The sequence below is a fragment of the Rattus norvegicus genome, chromosome 6 (assembly GCF_036323735.1).
Source record: "Rattus norvegicus strain BN/NHsdMcwi chromosome 6, GRCr8, whole genome shotgun sequence".
Taxonomy (NCBI): domain Eukaryota; kingdom Metazoa; phylum Chordata; class Mammalia; order Rodentia; family Muridae; genus Rattus; species Rattus norvegicus.
The window spans coordinates 18,944,373-18,956,632 of NC_086024.1; the positions used below are offsets into that span (position 1 = coordinate 18,944,373).

The 12,260-nt window shown below is 40.7% G+C and overlaps 1 non-coding gene across 1 annotated transcript; it reads right to left on the reverse strand.

Moving 5' to 3' along the window:
* Positions 1-9,484: 9,484 nt before the first annotated feature.
* Positions 9,485-9,627, reverse strand: LOC120093498 (U4 spliceosomal RNA). The gene has a single exon (XR_005486529.1). It is a non-coding gene; the product is annotated as a U4 spliceosomal RNA (small nuclear RNA).
* Positions 9,628-12,260: the final 2,633 nt, after the last annotated feature.

A 12,260-nucleotide genomic window follows, 5' to 3' on the forward strand; every position in this document is an offset into this window, starting at 1 on the left:
ATCACCTTGTAGAATAAATACCTAGCATCTTCCAATGTGCTAAGATACTACATCACATTAGTCTGTGGAATAAAGTCTGTCCTAAGGAAAATGGCTGCTGTCTTGACAGAAGAGGGAGTAGAATTATATGAAGTAAACAGTACCATGCAAGAAGTCAGAAGGGTTCAGCTAGTGGAGCGATGACCCGAGCATAGCTTGCATCTGAGTTTATTATCGGGAATGCAGGCTTAACACTAAGTCTGGTTCTGCTTGCTACAGCTACTCGGTGGTAGTAGGAGGAACTGAAGGGTACTTGTTTAATTCTGGCTTCTACTCTATTTGTGTCCCCTTGTAACGTTTGTCCTAAAGTCTATCTCACTTTGGCGTAATTGGACATTTCAACTTTGTTCTTCAAGGAGGAAGTTGGAGAGATAAATCCTGGGTCCTTCGCTAACAGGTAAATGAATCACTTCAGTGAAGTCACCTGCGGGTCTGACAGAACCTTTTGACCTGAAACACTGTTACTTGGTCATTCTTAGTTACGGGCAACAAGAAAATAATGTGCTTTGTTTAGGACTTAAGAAGTAGAAAAAGACAAAAGAAGATTAGGTATTAACAGCTCCTATGGGAGGTGACCGTAAAAACAGCTCCTGAATTAGGTGGTCATCAGCCAGGCCCAGTACTTGGTTTTTTAAATACGCCCTGGTTTAGTTTTTGTCGTAAATTAAAATTATCATTTTAAATGGACTAGATATAGTTTACATTAGAAATAAAAAGTCATCAATTTAATATGTATTAAATATTATAAAATATATTACATAGTATAAAATAAATATATATACTATTACCTATTACATGCCATTGTTCTGAACCTCTTGCTTTTCTGTAGTGTACTTACCAGTGAGATTCCTTAAGATTTCCACCAATGCTTCTTTTTTGTACTTATTTTTTTACTACATAGTTTCACGTTATCAGTTCTCTCTTCCTCTAATTCCTTTGGTGCTCCTTTCTTGTTTAGTTCTTTGTTTGAGAAGGGGTCTTGTATGCACAGCCCAGGCTTGCTGTGTAGTTGAGGATGACTTTAAAGTCCTGTGCTCTTACCTCCATTTCCCTAGTGCTGGATTGGAGGAAGGCCTCACTCTGCCAGACTGTCCTTTTCAATGTATAACAGAAATTTTAAAACAAATACAAATTTAAAGAATATTTTTATATACACGCCCGTGGATGTATCAGCTACACTAATTACTCTTAGGGAGAAGCAATGAAATTGATTTTTAATTAAAACTAATGAACTCGGGGATTAGTGCCACATATTAGAGACATCGAGAATAAGGAGGATAGCTCCACTTTCAAAACAAAACCTGAAAAATCAAAGTCTAAATTACAAAGAAACAAAAAACAAACAAGCAAGCAAAACAAAAGGCCCAGTCTACGTGCCGCCAAGGAGTCCCTTCTCTACTCTTCAGGGCAGAATGATTCCCTGAATAAGGATTAAATCCGAGTAGCATGCCACAAAAACCATTATCAGTGATAACGTATTTGCTTAGGCTGGTGTTCTGTAACAGTGAAAACATCTTCTAAGTCCTGACTTTTCAACCAAGTCTTACTAGCTTAGTGGGCCTGCCGCAGTATCCCAAATGTAAAGCTGCTTAAATAAAAACCTGCCTCTCCTGTCAGGGAGATTTTGACAGCTTTGGCTCTATGATGTCTTTCCTTTAAGATGAATCATCCAGAGGGAGCTGAAGGGGTTTGCAACCCCATAGGAAGAACAACAATATCAGCCAGCCAGATATCCCGGAGCTCCCAAGAACTAAACCACCAACCAAAGAGTACACATGGAGAGACCCATGGCTCCAGTCGCATATGTAGCAGAGGGTGGCATTGTCTGGCATCAATGGGAGGAGAAACCCTTGGTCCTGTGAAGGCTCGATGCTCCAGTGTAGGAGAATGCCTAGGCGGGGAGGTGGGAGTGGGTGGGTGGGTGGGGAGCACCCTCGTGGAAGCAGGGGGAGGATGGGAGAGGAGGGAACTGGGAAAGGGGATAACATTTGAAATGCAAATACATAAAATATTCAATCAAAAACTTGAGAACAAAGAACTCTACAAAAAATAAACTATAGTGCAAAACACCACCAACAACAAAAAAATCATGTCCAGTTAAATAAATGTCTCAAGATAGATCTAGTAGTTCATCTGTAGTGCGGGAGAGAGAGGCGTGTTCATTCAACTATTGTTCATTCTTCATTCATTCATTCGTTCATTCATTCATTCGTTCGTCCGTCCATCTAATAAATGTCTCTCAGTTCCCATTAGCATCTTATTACTAAGTCTCTCCGCGTGAAAAGGCTGGTAAGGAGCCAGACTCAAGCAAGCCCACACCCTGCAAGCTTTGTGTGTGAATCAGGTAGAAATTGATTGTACGCCAAAATCTGGAGACTAAGGCTGCCAATCTCTAACGCACACTCGTAAGAGTGTGTAGTGACAGAATTGTGGGTGGGAAATGGGCTGGCTGGAAGGATGTCTATATGTGTATTTTTATCACCCATGTGTTGGATGAGGCTGAGAGCTGCCAGATAGCTTCTCGACAGCTTGGCGTTACTGTTGGGAACAGGTCCATGTATGGAAGCGAAAGCCGAAAGGCACAGATAAGCTGAGAGCCAGCTATGCAGCCATGCTTAGAGACGCTCAGGACAAACTTCCCGGGTCCTTTCTTTCTGGTCAATCTGGAGCAGCCTTCGGAGCGAGTTGGTTTCTCATCCAGCCCCTGCAGACAGAGACGGCGTGACACAGGTAGGTGCAAAGCTTTTACAAAACATACGTAAGACATGATACGCCGCTACTCCCAGCAGAGCCCTTGGTGTTCTTAAGAGAGGATGCCAAAATATTTTTGAAAAAAAAATTAGAGTTTGAGATTTGAGTTGAGGTGGATGACTGAGGTATTTAACACCTACTCCTTCACCAAGCAGGACAGCTTAACTACTGAGAGAAAGTGATAACCCAGACTGGCTAGCAAATTAAATCTCATTTTCCTGAGTCACTCGCCATTCAGATTTGTGTGAACCTAGTTTTCCCTTGATATTACCAGCATGTTTGGGGATGGGCTAGATGAGAGGCTCTGCTATACTCTGTGTGCTTTAGGGTAGGTGGGGGCAATGTGTGTGTTCTTGCATGTTCGTTGGAAATACTCACATGTGTGGCTAGTTCTTCTTGGATAAACAGGGAGAGATTGGTGAAAGGCATTATTATTTTTAGCAACTGAAGTCAGTTTTTCAGTTTTTCTCAGCAGCTCATAGATTGGTCACATCCTGTTCAAAGATTCTGGGTTTGTTTTCCTAAGTGTGCTGCATGTGGGTTAAGATGATTAAAGGTAGCTATACATCCTGCTTTTTTTCTAAGTATTTTTGGCTCTTTTACTTCTTTCTTCATTGTAGAGGTACAAAATCTTAACCACTTGAAAGAAAATACTTCTAAATGTTACCGTTCTCTTTTCATTAGTCATGTTTTGATAATAGTGGCTTGCACCAGAATAGGAAAAACTCCCACTCAGGAATTCAGGGTCAAAGTACGTACATAAAGACAAGAGTAGCAACACCAGCATCTCTGTGATTACAGTAGTTTCTGGAAAACTGATTAACCAGACAATCATGTTCCTTGCAGTTTGAAATGCCATTCCAGATAGTTGCCACACTGTGGTCATTAAATGAAGGACTTCTATTAATATTGTGAGCAAAGTATATCTGGCAACCACTCATGAGAGTTAAGGAGGAAAACATAAGCTAAGCTTACAAAATACATGAGTTTTTTCCCCAAGATGATACTGAAATAATTCTTATAAAGGATGATAAAATTCAGATTCTAGAGCTATCTTGTTAAGCACAATGTGTGTACGATTTGTATCAGATTTGACCCAACTCCCGTTTACCTTAGGTTTCAATTGTGTGACATAACGTGTTTGGGGGGACAGAAATATTTAATGTGATTTTTTTCTGGTAACAAATATGACATGAAAATAATGAATACATAAGTATAGCTTGCAATACTGAGCAGGGAAATGTTCTCTGGATAGATAGTTTCTGGGAAAAGGTTTGACAAATACAGAGGAAGTGTGCATAGCGTTTTGGTCTATGCTATGTTTCACTTCACTTAAACAAACAAACAAGGCAGGAAAAGAGAAGCTACAGTTTTATTTCACCAATACAATATCACTATCATGAGACTCACAGAGCTGAAGGATGGGATTTGAATTAAACTATTATTCTACCTATCCATTTATATTGGTAAATACATTCAATTTACAACACATTTACACTTAGCATTTTTCCTTTCTAAGGTAGGTTAAACTGCACTAAAGAGAAAATAGATGGGAAGAGAATAGTAAGAGAAATGGAGAGGGATGGGGAAGGAAGGGGAGAGGACTTGAGAGGAGAGGGGAGTGGAGAGGAGAGAGGGGAGAAAAGAAGAAAGGAGAGAGGAAAGGAGGGGAGAGGAGGGCAGAGAAGAAGAGAGTGAAGGAAAGGGGAGGGGAGGGGAGAGGGGAGGAGAAGAAAGAGGTTGTACATTCTTTACTAATAGAGCAAAGCTGTCATAACTTTAGCTAAAGTGGAACAGGCCTGGAAAAGAACAAAAGAATGGCTCTATAATGCTTAACTAAACATCACATACCAGCTGGCTTTCAGAGAGAAACAGCGAGGCGGGAACCCTCCCAGGTCTCGGTATAGAGAAGGGTCATAGAAGGCTGCTGGTGCTAGCAGCATTCTGAAGAGACGCAATGCCCACCTGTTGCTGGTCGCGCTTCTCTCAGTCTCATCCTGCCAAGCACATTGCAAATTCACACTCAGGGCAAATGTCTGGTCCTGGTTTTCCCCCTAATAAACAAGTTTAAAAAACACTCTATGTGACAGAAGTGATTGGCTGCTGTTTTATGTGTGGTAGGCTAACGTTCATGACAGTCAAGCTCCTTGTGCTTCCGATTTGTGCCATGTTCCCTAAGTTTATACCATTTATATTGACCATATCCATCACTAACTGCCTCCCTCCAACTCCACCCAGAGCACGCACACTATCTCCCTCCAAGGTTAATTTCCAACCCAAGGAAAAAAATCAGAGTATTACGACTGTTTTGTTTTGTTTTGTCAACTTGACACAAGGTACAATTATCAAAGAGGACCATCAATTGAGGAAATGCCTCCCCTGAAATTGCCTGCAGGAACTCTGTAGTGCATGATCTTGATTACTGATTGATAGGGTTGGGGACAGTGCCACCTTGGACAGGTGGCTTTTGAGCTGTATATGAAGTCAGGCTGAGCAAGCCAGGGGTGTTTCACGTGGCTTCTGCATCAGTTCCTGACTCCAGGCTGCTGACTCAACTGTCTGCTCTGACTTCCCTCAATGATGAACTATGACCTGAGACTTGAAAGATGAAATAAACCCTTTATTACCCAAGTTGGGTTTTTTTTTAGTTTTTATTTATTGTTTTTTGTTTGTTTGGGGTTTGTTTGTTTGTTTGTTTTTCTATCATGGTGCGTCATCACGGCAATAGAAAACCCAAGTCGGAGAGGAGACAAAAACCCCAGTGACTCACGACTTCCTATCCATTGAGATGCGACTGTGAATTGTAGAAAATTGATTCTAAGATCTTACCCTGTGAGGACTAAAGTGTTTCATAAGAGAACGGAATGGATTTAATGTTGTAGGTAGAGGAACCTGACGTCTGAGGCTTATTCATGGTGACAAAAGCTAGCATGGGTCTCAGTAGCACATAACACAGAGCCAATGCTTTTGGTCTTCACTGTGGAGCCAGAGACGGTACTTTGCGCTCCTTGCGATGTATCATTTCATAACAGGTACAAGGAGAACGTGCTCGAAGAGGTCTGAGGGGGAGTGATGGGAACAGAGCGAGTCTATAGGAGAGGAAGTGGTAGTTCTTCCCGTTCTGGAACTATGGGCAATTTGGTCCAAATGAAAGCTTACCACATTTTAGGGGGAAAATATCATTGGTTATTTTTTTTAAACAAGCACTGAAAGAACTGAAGGGGCTCGAGACCCCCTATGAACAACAAGGCCAAGCAACCAGAGCTTCTAGGGACTAAGCCACTCCCCAAAGACTGTAAATGGACTGACCCTGGGCTTCAACCTCATAGGTAGCAATGAATAGCCTAGTAAGAGCACCAGTGGAAGGGGAAACCCTTGGTCCTGCCAAGACTGAACCCCCAGTCAACGTGATTGTTGGGGGGAGGGCGGTAATGGGGAGAGGATGGGGAGGGGAACACCCATAGAGAAGGGGAGGTGGAGGGGTTAGAGGGATGTTGGCCTGGAAACCGGGAAAGGGAATAACAATTGAAATGTAAATAAGAAATACCCAAGTTAATAAAGATGGAGAAAAAAAATCCTAAACAACTCTGTTTGCTGGGTGCTTAAAAATGAGACATTGATTGGTTCCAGGCAGAACATCCAAAATCTCAGGAGGATTAAAAAACAAAATTACAAACAGCATACGACTCGCGGAACCATCGACTAGAGAAGAGTTTGAAGAACAGAGACTGATTTCTGCAGGTCAATGAGTAACAGTAGAAATTCCCTAGACTCCCAGGTCATAAGCGAGCTGCCCTGCCCAAGAAACAGCTCTTTCACCTGCTTAAAGTTACAGATTGTCTCATGTCAAGGTACTAAAAAAAAAATTGTACATCAAAACATTATTGCGGGTATTTTCAAATTACACACATAATCAAAGGGAGAGCGATTTGGGGGGCAGCATTTAGCATTATTTAAAAGGAGTCACCTTCTCTCCCAATCACTGTTCCTTCCTTGCTGAATCATGGTTCTCAACCCTGCCTGTGCCTTTGTGTCACTCAGGGAAGTTGAGGCTCAGCGGCACCTCGGATGAACCGAATAGTCTGGTGGGGACCAGACGAGGGTAGCTCAGTTTCTGAATGCACCCACAAAATTTCAGCACACAGCCAAGACTAAGACTCGCCGCTTGCAATAAAAACATAAAAACATAGTAATCTATCTCGTTTATTGTAACAAGGGGAATGAAATGTCTAGAGCTGAAGATTATAAACTAACAATAAAAGCCAGGGTTTGCAGGAAATGTCTTAAAATGCCAGTACTGGTGAGGCAGAGATAGGAGGAGTGTGAGTTTGAAGCCAATTGGGGCTATAGTCATACACTGTCTGGGAGAGAGGGAAGGAGAGACAGAGAGAGAGAGAGAGAGAGAGAGAGAGAGAGAGAGAGAGAGAGAACGCAAAGGATAACCTATGTAATATTTGCTGAGGACTAAAAGCTTCAGCATATGTAAATAGAATTTCTCTGTAGATGGAACTGCCACAGATATTTGATATATTTCATACTCTTTAACCCAAATCCTATGTGAACACTAGCCACAATTATTAAAAAGTATAAACCATGCATATTAACATTATGGTTCTTAACTGTTACTGCTAAATGAAATTTCATATTGCTTAACAAATCATCACGCAGCCATCTTGAACGGGCATATTATGTCTGGTAGCAATAATTAATGAAAAAATTATGCCACTTCCCTTTTATCTTTCCAGTAGGGGCCAAGAACTCTGAGGAGAGGGTGTGTATAAATTTATGCAAAAGAATGTTAATATTAATTCACCTCAAAAATATATCAAAATGTATAGAGATAAACCTTACTTTAGGACTGTTGATGTAGCCCACTGGATAAACTGCTTGCAAGCACGGGAGTCCAGTTCAGTCTCCAAGACCTACTTAAAACATCCTGTCACGGTGGCCTACAATTGAGTTGAGGAAGTCAGGGCGGGAAGATCACTGGGCAAGTCTATGAGGAGCGGTGGCTGTCACGATGATGAGAGCTAAGGGTATTTGCGGATGCAGTGTGAGTTTCAGCCTGGCTCTTTGGGTGTGTTACTGACTGTTTAATTTATACAGCGAACACGGTTCGCTATTATTCCCTACTAATAGTTTCTATGACAACTCATGATGGTATCATTCTTATAAGTAGTTTGTATTTCCCCCAAGTCCAATTCATTTTCTGATCACTAAATATGCTCACTGAGGGAAGAGTGGTCACATTTCGAGGAGGGTAGATATAGCTTCTTTTAAGTGTCTTGAATGATTCGGCCATTCTGAGATGAATTGTCTGAAGACTCAAGCTGATGAAGGCTACTGAATTTGTGATTTATTCTGAATCCTACCAAGGTGAACCTGAATAATATCATATCCACGGTCAAAAACAGACACAGATGTATATGGAGTTATGAATATTTCACTTTATCAGTTTCTACTTTGTGTGCATATGAGTTTTGCCTATGTGTTTTGGAATATGTGTGTGTTTGTGTGTGTGTGTGTGTGTGTGTGTGTGTGTGTATTATGTAGTGGGGAGCAGGGGTGTGTGTGTCTGTGTCTGTGTCTGTGTCTGTGTCTGTGTCTGTGTCTGTGTCTGTGTCTGTGTCTGTGTCTGTGTCTGTGTGTGAAGTCCGTGCAGAGGTCAAAAGAACATGTCAAATCTCCCAAAATTGGAGTTACAGGAAGTGTTGAACTGCTGTGCAGGTGCTGGGAACTGAACCTGTGTCCCCTGCAAGGGCAATATGTGTTCCTACCTGCTGTAACAACTCTCCAGTTTCTAGATTTATGAAAAATAACAGACATAAACATAATACAGCTTCTAAGTTGTATCATTATGGCAAGGAACCAAGAAACAATCAGTATCATAAATTATTTTCTGAGCCTTATGTTTTTGAGGAAAATAAGACAGAGGAATCCACTGAAGGTTTTCTCAGAGTAGTTTATTAGATTACGAGGAACGATGACAATACATAATATTGTAACTTCACTCTCCATCTAGCAGCCTGTGTTCTGAGAGATAAGACACAATCATATACGAAATGGCATTGTGGGACACACTCAATAGCAAGCTATTAAATTTATTGTCAGTAAATATAAGTTTACCAAACTATCTGCAAATCTTAACTAAATTCACTACTGTGCCATCCATAGGTATGAAATACGTTTTGTGGGATGGAAATTATTTTATGTGCTGAAAGTCTCAGTTCAAGTTCAGAAAAACTCATGGTTAAATGCCAACGAGATATCTTGCTAGCATATTGAAGGCGAGTTACTAAGATTTACCTTGATAGAGGTTGAATCCTTTCTATCTTCTCCTCACATTTCTAAGCAAAAAACATGCACTCACTCATTAATCCTGACGAATAGCTTATGAGGTAATCAACCACATTACTGATGGTGATGCCAATGCCCAGACAAGTGATGTCTAACGTCATACAGGGAACCAACAAGGCAGAATAGGAAGCCCAGGCTTAGCTTCTGCCATACGCCATCCAATAATGGTTTCTTAAACATAAGAATTAGTCAAGTTGATATGTGAAAAGTAGTCTGTATAGTACTGTCAAGCGCACAGAACGAAATGACGCTATTTTGGATTGCATTTATTTAATTTCAAATGTTTAATAAACTAATCATTTGAAATGCTCCTTGTGAGTGTCAGCCAATTAAGAAGCAATATTAATTGCTCTGAGAAATTTAATGTTTTCAGATTGTCATACGGGCATTCTTCTGAAATGGAAGCTAAACCATTTCTATTAGCAATAATCGCGCCTCGGAGAAACCTCATTGGCTATGACACTGCCACTGCGCAAAGCTATTTCTTATTGACTATATTTGCATCCTTATCAAGCCTGTCATATGGCTCATATTCGAATAAATTGTACAGAAATTCTAATCACCCTTTCCAGCACTCTTCACTGTCATAGAGCATGGGAATTTGGATAAAAAAATGAGATAAGAATCTTTAAATGGAAGTATTATAATTCTCCCATATGTGTTAAATCCCATTTAAATTCAAATTCACAAATCTAAAGCCAAGAACAAAAACCCACTTGATGTTCAACTTACATTTTAAATTACATTTATGAGCTCAGGACCTCTGGAAATTTAATGTAAAATATTTTGAGTCATGCACTTAGTTAAATAAAAATTATGATAAAAACTAAAAGTAAAGCAATAAAAATTGGTCAGCTTTTCATTTTGCAAGAAGATATAGTGAAAACATGTCTTTTCTCCTCCTCCTCCTCTCCTCATGAGCATGCATAGGACTGTGTCAAATCCACTTTCTAATGCTTTTGTATTTCCTCACTACACATTCACAATAGCTTATTATATTGTTTCCCTAAAGGTGGCTTTTTTATTTTATTTTATTTTTAATGGATATTTTATGTATTTCTATTTCAAATGTTTCCCCTCACCCCCGCCCCGCTCTCCTATATGCTCCCTGCTTCTATGAAGATGCTCCCACTTCCGCCCACCCAATCCCACCTCAATGCCCTGGCATTCCTCTACACTGGGGAAACAAACCTTCACAGGACCAAAGGCTTCTCCTTCCACTGATGCCAGACAATGCCATCCTTGTCTGGAGCTGGAGTCAATGTTCCCTCCACGTGTACTCATTGGTTGGTGGTTTAGTCCCTGGGAGATCTGGGGTGTCTGGTTAGTTGATATTGTTGTTCTTCCTCTAGGGTTGCAATCCCCTTGGGCTCCTTTAGTCCTTTTTTCTGGCTCCTCCATTGTAGTTCCCCTGTTCAGTCCAATGGCTAGCTGCAAGCATCCTCATCTTTCTCTATATCTGACACAACCTCTCAGGTGACATCCATATCAGGCTCCTGTAAGAAAGCACTTCTTGGCATTAGCAATAGTGACTAGGTTTGGTGGCTGCATATGGGATGGATCTCCAGGTGGGGCTGTCTCTGGATGACCTTTCCATCAGTCCCTGCTCCACTCTTTGTCCCTGTATTTCCTTCCGTAAGTATTTTGCTCTTCCTTCTAAGAAGGACTGAAGCATCCACATTTTGGTCTTCCTTCTTCTTGAGCTTCTATGGTCTGTGAATTGTTTCTTGGATATTTTGAGCTTTAGGGCTAATATCTACTTATTAGTGAGTATGGATATGTGTGTTCTTTTGTGACTGGGTTACCTCACTCAGGATGGTATTTTCTAGTTCCATTCATTTGCCTAAGAATTTCATGTATTCATTGTTTTAAAATAGCTGAGTAATATTCCATTGTGTAGATGTACCACATTTTCTGTATCCATTCCTCTGTTGAAGGGCATCTGGGTTCTTTCCAGCTTCTGGCTATTGTAAATAATGCTGCTATGAACATAGTGGAGCACGTGCCTTTGTTGTATGTTGGAGCATCTTTTGGGTATATGGCCAGGAGAGGTATAGCTGGGTCGTCAGGTAGTGGAATGTCGAATTTTCTGAGTAACTTCCAGACTGATTTCCAGTATGGTTGTACCAGTTTGCAATCCAACAAACAATGGAGGAGTGTTCCTCTTTCTCCACATCCTTGCCAGCATCTGCTGTCACCGGACTTTTTGATCTTAGCCATTCTGACTGGTGTGAGGTAGAATCTCAGGGTTGTTTTGATTTGCATTTCCCTGATGACTAAGGATGTTGAACATTTCTTTAGGTGCTTTTTGGCCATTTGATAATCCTCAGCTGTGAATGTTTTGTTTAGCTCTATACCCCATTTGTAATAGGGTTTAGCTCTCTGGGGTCTAACTTCATGAGTTCTTTGCATATACTTAATATTAGACCTCTATCAGATGTAGGATTGATAAAGATCTTTTCCCAATCTTTTGGTTGCCATTTTGTCCTAATGACAGTTCCTTTTGCCTTACAGAAGCTTTGCACTTTTATGAAGTCCCATTTATTTATTCTTGACCTTAGAGCATAAGCCATTGGTTCATGAAATTTTCTCCAGTGCCCATGTGTTTGAGACTCTTCCCCACTTTTTCTTCTATTAGTTTGAGGGTATCTGGTTTGATGTGGAGGTCCTCAATCCACTTGGACTTAAGCTTTGTACATGGTGATAAGAATGGATTGATTTGCATTCTTCTATGTGCTGACTTCCAGTTGAACCAGCACCATTTGTTGAAAATGCTATCTTTCTTCCATTGGATGATTTTAGCTCCGTTGTCAAAGATCAAGTGACCATAGGTGTGTGGGTTCATTTCTATTTTATTTCACTGATCTATCTGCCTGTCTCTGCAACATAAGTACTCTTTTGCTTTGAGAGAGAGAGGGGGTGGTATTATGAAATGGACAGGAGAAATGGGAACAAGAAAGATGAGAGGCACAAATAATAGAGTACTCTCAGCCCCTAGGTGTCTGTAAACTTGGATAAGCTTCATTTAAAAACATTATCAGGAACCAGTACAAAATCAACCACCACAGTAATTCATAAACTATATAGCATAACTTTCTGAGCAATTAAAAACA